Source organism: Carassius auratus, unplaced genomic scaffold, assembly GCF_003368295.1.
Source record: "Carassius auratus strain Wakin unplaced genomic scaffold, ASM336829v1 scaf_tig00215287, whole genome shotgun sequence".
Classification (NCBI taxonomy): Eukaryota; Metazoa; Chordata; class Actinopteri; order Cypriniformes; family Cyprinidae; genus Carassius; species Carassius auratus.
In genome coordinates, this window is record NW_020528027.1 from 41,537 (window position 1) to 49,617 (window position 8,081).

Below are 8,081 nucleotides of genomic sequence, written 5' to 3' on the forward strand. Positions count from 1 at the left end.
TCACAATGTGAGATGACATTTACTCATTTAATCAAACTTTCATGAAATTCTTTCTTCTTTTAAACACAAAATAAGATATTTGGAAGAATGTTGGTAACCCAATAGTTTCTGGTCCCCATTAAAGTCCCTTTAAGGCAAGTCCTGTCACTCGGCACTTGCCTTGACAGTAGGAGGGTCAAACGCTGTCTCAGGAGAATTCACACACCAGATGAACAGCTGAAGTGTTTAGATCAGACCTCTCACTGAGCACATGAAGAAAATGTTTCACGTGTTTGTTTTATTCTGTTTGTGCTGGTGGCACCTGATCGGTAAGTTAGAAATATATGTGTTTTTTCGGGGGGCTCATATTAGTAACATTCTTCACAGCTGTTAAATATCATGGAAAGTAATGGAAACTGCTGTAGGAAATGTAACTTAAATTTCAAGGTTTACAAATGAAAATATTGTCTTAAAAATGATTTCAAAAATACTTTGGTAGTTACCATGAACAATAACAAGAGTTTTAATTCATTAGTCAAAAAGTTTATCTACTGATCTATATCTCCCACATACGATATCAAGAAGAATATTTCATGTTGTAATTAACTTTGTAGCTTCATAGGTTGTGTTCCAGATGAATGCTCTGCTGTTCTGAATGTTTTTCAGAACACATTTAGTAACAAACTACAGCTGATTTCAGGCTTTGTAAAACATCAGAAGCTTTAATCAGTGTAAAATCTGTTTGTTGATCAGGTGTGTTTGGTGAATCAGTGTCAGTGATGGAGGGAGAATCTGTTACTTTAAAAACTAATGTCACTGAAATACGTGAAGACGACGACATACTGTGGAAATTTGGAGCTGAAAAGTCTCAACTTTCTAAAATAAAGAAAAAGAAACAAATCTTCACATATAATGATACTGATGAGAGATTCAGAGACAGACTGAAGCTGGACGATCAAACTGGATCTCTGACCATCATGAACATCACAACTGAACACACTGGACTCTATGAACTAGACATAAGTGGAGCGAAACTGTTATCAAAAACATTCAGTGTTTCTGTCTACGGTGAGTAGAGATCATTTGATCTGACCTTAAATTTCACAAATGCTGTCAAGTGTGTTTAAGTGTACTGAAACCAGAATATTCCTAACACTATTTGCAAACCAGATTCCATAAAAGTTGGGACACTGTACTAATTGTGAGTAAAAAAAGGAATAGAATAATTTAAAAATCTCATAAACATATATTTTATTCACAATAGAATATAGATAACATATCAAATGTTGAAAGTGAGACATTTTGAAATGTCATGCCAAATATTGGCTCATTTTGGATTTCATGAGACCAACACATTCCAAAAAAGTTGGGGCAGGTAGCAATAAGAGGCCGGAAAAGTGAAATGTACATATTAGGAACAGCTGGAGGAAGAATTTGCAACTTATTAGGTCAATTGGGAACATGATTGGGTACAAAAAGAGTCTCTCAGAGTGGCAGTGTCTCTCAGAAGTCAAGATGGGCAGAGGATCACCAATTCCCCCAATGCTGCAGAGAAAAATAGTGGAGCAATATCAGGAAGGAGTTTCTCAGAGAAAAAATGCAAAGAGTTTGAAGTTATCATCAACTACAGTGCATAATATCATCCAAAGATTCAGATAGTCTGGAACAATCTCTGTGTAAGGATCAGGGCCGTAAAACCATACTGGATGCCCGTGATCTTCAGGCCCTTAGACGGCACTGCATCACATACAGGAATGATACTGTAATGGAAATCACAACATGGGCTCAGGAATACTTCAGGAAAACATTTTCAGTTAACACAATCCACAGTGCCATTCGCCGCTGCCGGCTAAAACTCTAAAGGAGAAAAAGAAGCAATATTTAAACATGATCCAGAAGCGCAGCCGTTTTCTCTGGGCCAAGGCTCATTTAAAATGGACTGTGGCAAAGTGGAAAACTGTTCTGTGGTCAGACGAATCAAAATTTGAAGTTCTTTTTGGAAAACTGGGACGTCATGTCATCCGGACTAAAGAAGAGAAGGACAACCCAAGTTGTTATCAGCGCTCAGTTCAGAAACCTGCATCTCTGATGGTATGGGGTTGCATGAGTGTGTGTGGCATGGGCAGCTTACACATCTGGAAAGGCATCATCAATGCTGAAAGGTATATCCAAGTTCTAGAACAACATATGCTCCCATCCAGATGTCGTCTCTTTCAAGACCTTGCATTTTCCATCATGACAATGCCAGACCACATACTGCATCAATTACAACATCATGGCTGCGTGGAAGAAGGATCCGGGTACTGAAATGACCAGTCTGCAGTCCAGATCTTACACTCATGGAAAACATTTGGTGCATCATAAAGAGGAAGACGTGACAAAGAAGATCTGAGACAGCTGAGCAACTAGAAGCATGTATTAGACAAGAATGGGACAAAATTCCTATTTCTAAACTTGAGCAGCTTGTCTCCTCAGTCCCAGACATTTGCAGACTGTTATAAAAAGAAGAGGGGATGCCACATAGTGGTAAACATGGCCTTGTCCCAACTTTTTTGAGATGTGTTGATCCCATGAAAATTAAAATGTTAAACTTATTTTTCCCTTAAAATGATACATTTTCTCAGTTTACACATTTGATATGTCATCTATCTTGTATTCAGAATAAAAAATAAAATAAAAAAATTTTTAACTTCCACATCATTGCATTCTATTTTTATTCACAATTTGTACAGTGTCCCAACTTTTTTGGAATCGAGTTTGTATACTGAAGTTTGAAATCTGTTTATCATCTGATGTTTTCAGCTCGTCTGCCTGTTCCTGTCATCAGCAGTAACTCTTCACAATGTTCATCATCCTCCTCATCCTCGCAGCAGAATTGTTCATTGGTGTGTTCAGTGGTGAATGTGGGTCATGTGACTCTCTCCTGGTACAAAGGAAACAGTTTATTGTCCAGCATCAGTGTGTCTGATCTCAGCATCAGTCTCTCTCTACCTCTGGAGGTGGAATATCAGGATAAAAACAGCTACAGCTGTGTGCTCAACAATCCCATCAGCAACCAGACTCAACATCTGGACATCACTCAGCTCTGTCACACATGTGCAGGTATATCAGTGCTGATATTAATGTTGATTTAATCTCTCAGTTATGCAGTGCTATTGTTTGATAGTGTTTGTTGAAGATCAGACCGACAAATATACTAACACTAATGGCTAATTGTGTTCGTTACAGATCAGGGCCTATCTTTATTCTACATAGTGTTGATCTCTGCTGGATCTCTGTTGATTGTAGCTGCAGTCGTGATCTTCTGCATCTGCAAGAAATGCAGAAAAACAGGTCAGAAAAATAAGTAATTAACACCTATATTAAAATATTTATCTCCAAGGCATACATTTTAATACAAGATCGAAAGCTTTGTGTTTTAACATGACTTTGATTATTGTTAATGCAGTCGTGATCCAGGAGATATACACAGCTGGTTTTAAACCAACATCTCGAATAATGGTAAGATCGTTCATGACTGTTGCAGTGAGTCAGTCTGATTGAAGCGTGTGTTAACAGATGTGGGGGTTCTGACATGATCATATCTGGACTACATGTTTTATGCTATTTACTGTTTGCACCTCAGTGTAATTACTAAGACACAGTACATTAATTGGCACAAAGCAAAACATATTAGCAGACATAAAAATGTCATGTTTCCTCCAGATAATAAGATATGATTATTGATAAATTATGAGCCCGCATGAGTTTCTTTTAGGCAGTAAAGTTGATCTCCAGCGTGGGCCAGACTTCTGTGTTTGCACAAGCTCCACCCATTAGTTCACATTAATATTCTCTCTGAGGGATTTTGAAGCTATATGTTTTTATTTATTTATTTATTTTTTCTTGTAAATGCTGCATCAGCATGTTCCTGATTGAGTTTGTGTTTCCTTTCAGAAATCTGAGGAGCCTGTGTATGGAAATATCATCATAAACAATCAGTGATTATCAAATATCAGAGTTCACGTGGATGTTTTTCTTTTCTTTTCTTTTTCTTCTGTTACTGTTATTTGCTGAAATGTTGCTGCTCTGTTTTAGTTTAATTTTGCGGTTAATGAATAGCACAGCATCCATAAACTCAAAATGTTCTACTTTTCACCACACGGAAATGTAATAACTTCATAACTTCATCACACACAATATCAATATGCTCTGATGGATATTTTGGCAAATTTAGAATCATTCGTTTCGAGCCAGTGATTCGGAGCATGTACCAAATGTCACATTATTATTATTATTATTATTATTGATATTAATGGAACAATTTTAGATGAACAGAAATGGATCATTAAAAAAAAAAAAAAGACACAATAATGTACCAGGTATTCTAAAAAATATATAATACAAAAGAAAATAAAAAATAATAGAAAACAAAACAAAAAAAGAAGAAAAAAAAACAGTGATCAAATATTTCTTCCTTTTTCCTACGACCGATTGAAGAACCAACGAACCTTGTGATGTATGGCAAGAGCGTTATATGCAAAAAATCTCAAAAATCTCAATTTAACAATGCATTTATTTATTTGACTAATATATATATATATATATATATATATATATATATATATATATATATATATATATATATATATATATATACACATACACATATATATATATATATATATGTAGTATCTTATTTACCATGAAAAATGTAGAAATTCACAACATTTTGCTTATATGATATGCTGAGTTTCGAAATTATTTGATATGTCAATGTCTCGCCGCTAGGTGGCGTTATCATGATGCTTGATTATTATTATTATTATTATTATTTTATTTTTTTGCCTGATCTCGAGTCAGTTTTAGAAATGTGTTAGCATTTAATGACACACTTGCATTAAACAAATGAAGAGTTTAATTTAAAAGTATCTTACTGGTCTGATTGAGTAAACTCTCCATATAAATTGAACAAAACAAGCTCTGCAATCAAATCAAATACCACATATTATAAAGACACTTCATATTTAATCAGAAAATATTCTTTGTTAACTGCATTTAATAGAATACAGCATTTATATATCATTTGTTTTTGGTTTGTAAATGGTGTTGGACTGCATTTACACTGTTCTTCCAGCAAGGGTCAGTTTAAGAACAGTGAATCACTTTAAGAAGGAATCATTTCAGTTGATTCGAAGGCTCGACAAGCTTGGTTTCTCCCATCAACAGTTGGCAAACTGTCTGGGACAGGAGAGAATGAGTTCACATGGCACTGTGCTGGGCTTCCCCTTTCAGGAGTTAATGAATAGAGAGTTATTTGATAACCAGGAAAAGGAGAAGTATAGATAACACCTGTCAGAGCAGCAGCACAAAGAAACAATGGATGAATAGAGACAGGAAGCCCCGAGAGCAACATCAGTGATTTAATAATATATAAGCATGTGTAGTTATTTCTTTTAACACACACAAATATAGAGAGACACACATGTCCAGCCATTTAATCATATTTATCACATAAACATGCAACGTTTTTTTCCTAGTTTCAGAAAAGAACATACGTTTTTTTCTGCTGGTTTTATCACTTTTCAACTTGAATGATGTAGAGACGAGCAACACAGAAAGGAAAATGTGTACAAATATTCTTCCCACATTGCGAAACAATTAACAATAATGATTGGTTAGACTCTGGTCCAAGTTTTATGCGTGTTTTGCTCCTCTTGTCCCTGTCCATGTTGTGTGAATTGTTTCCAGCCGTGTCATGTCGTGTCATGTTTATTTATGTGTTCACAGGATTTTTCCAGTGGTCCTTGTATTCATAGCGTGTTCCATCTCCAGTTCTTCGTTGTTTACGTCATTCTGTTCCGCTAGGATCTCCAGCGCGCTGTTAATAAAACCCTGTCGTCATGATGCGTCTCTGAGGCCGTTTACATATTTATAAAGAATAAGAGTATTTTTGTGCAGGCAGTCGTCTAAATCAAACAGTGATGATATTCTACAAGACAAATAAAATAAATATATGGCAAGAGTTAACACAGCATGTATAATTTATGGATTCAGTTACACCCAGCAAAGTGTTTCACCAACTTTAAAATAAACCCGGAAATTACCAAACCTATTAAACATGACATGGCATGCAAAAATAACTTTAATAAGGTGTCTGAACACAGTAGTCTGGCCGCAATGTGTGACAACATCCAGCCTATAATGGTAAAAATCCACCCACTCATTCTTTTATAATCCCAATAAATCATAAACAGTCTCGCCAAACAAGCAGTTCCAGAATGTAATGTTATTCCCAGGGAAAGTCCCGCCCATTTGAGATGCTCAGCGCCACTGCTGGCCAAATGGGTGCCCTTAGCAGGATTGTATTGTTGTGCTCCCCTTCCTCAAAAAAAAAAAAAAAAAAAAAAACAAATTTTAAACACCAACTATAGGGGTCAAAATAGACCTTTAAAATTAATCAACAACAAAATAAGTTAATAAATACATTTTATTATTAACAAATTTGTAGCTCTCAACATTAACATATGGCTAACTTTATTATGACTTTATTTTATAGTTTCAAGCATTCAGAAATCATGCAAAATAAAATTAAGTAGAGCTCACAATCAATAGATATAAACTGACCAACATTACTTGGTATGGTCATGCCATGGTTTCCCATGTACACTTAGCTAGAGTAATATTACAATAAACAGAGGTTAGGCTCAACCTAATTAGGTTGGTTGAATAACATTCAGTTGACCTAAATGGAAATTCCCTATAAGCCCTTACAATCTAAGTACACTTGAACTAATACCAAGTGTTGGCTCGATCTCTAAAGATACAGTTGATGTGCCCTATTCTCCATCTCAACTGAATTTTAGTCCGTTACTAACCTGATGCAGGAAATGTGGTAACCAGAATACAGCCTAATCTACTAGAGTCAATAATTACAGAGTAAAACAGAATAGAATCAAACGTACCAATTTATTAACAGTCACATAAATTATGCCAATTACATAGCCAATTCAAAGATATCAAATCAAATCAATACATCAAAATATTCAAAAAGATGAATGAAGATAAAGATGAATTTAAGAGTAAGATGCAGACCTGGCTTTTAGAAAAATAGTGCATGGGCAGAGGTCATGCTTAAGGCCCAGTAATGTTTTGCCACTTCGCTAATATACCCAGACCAGAACAAAGAAATCTTCAAATCACTCATAAACGCAAAAGACTTTTGGTAGTTAAGGTCTCGTGACCCAAAAGGACAAAAACAAATGGTTATCAAAGATCTTTAATGGGGCATCTCCCACATCAGAAGAACAGGTTTATTCTTGTCTGTTGTTTTGCTGAGAGTGAAACCACATTACCAGTCTCAGCTGAAGTATTTATATTAACAACACATAAAGCAGCTTGAAACAATAGATTTGTGAAATGTGCATGGATGACTGAGACCTGAGGGGAAGGAGAGGGTGTGAGGAGGAACCATTGCATATGAGAGAGGCGTCTCAGAAGATCAAAGTGCCTGAGGTTCTCGAATTCTTACACGCCATTAAAAGTGTTGTGTTGGGATGCACCAACAGACATAGGAGTCTCCATAGATAGACCACTGAGGACACATTAGTTAAACTTCAGTTTTGAAGGAAACTAAAATAAAAATAAATAAACAGGAAAGTCCTATATATCTGTGCTAACATTTTACTGCCTCACAAACGAGGGTCAGTTCAGCACTGGAGTTAGTGTCAAAGATAGCTTCTGAAAGAAGGAGCGATACCAACGCTTTGTGCACAAATGTCTGGACTCCAGTAAGTAAGTAAGTAGTAAGCCTCTTTTCCAAAAGAGAGCACCAGTGACAAGACAAAAAAAAAAAAAGTGCGTTTTGGCTAATAGCCCAAAAGTGGCAATTTCAACAAGCTATAAAATATTATTTGTAGGGGTATTTTGTGAAAACTTCACATACAATTTTGGGGACATCACAGAACAATTGAAAATATTACATCAGGGCATTCTATGACAACTTTAAGGCTGGTTTTTGGTTCCAGTGTAGCTGGTGGAAAGTGTTTTCTGTTGAAGGTTGATGACTAAGGGTTAGTGTTGTTTAAACCATAAACATTAGCAACATGATACCGTTTTTTTTC

At 35.7% G+C, this 8,081-nt stretch overlaps 1 long non-coding RNA gene across 1 annotated transcript; it reads left to right on the plus strand.

The window, feature by feature from the left end:
* Positions 1-3,254: 3,254 nt before the first annotated feature.
* Positions 3,255-4,209, plus strand: LOC113094205 (uncharacterized). Its single transcript, XR_003288021.1, has 3 exons — positions 3,255-3,312; positions 3,428-3,480; positions 3,916-4,209. It is a non-coding gene; the product is annotated as an uncharacterized LOC113094205 (long non-coding RNA).
* The last annotated feature ends 3,872 nt before the right edge of the window (positions 4,210-8,081 follow it).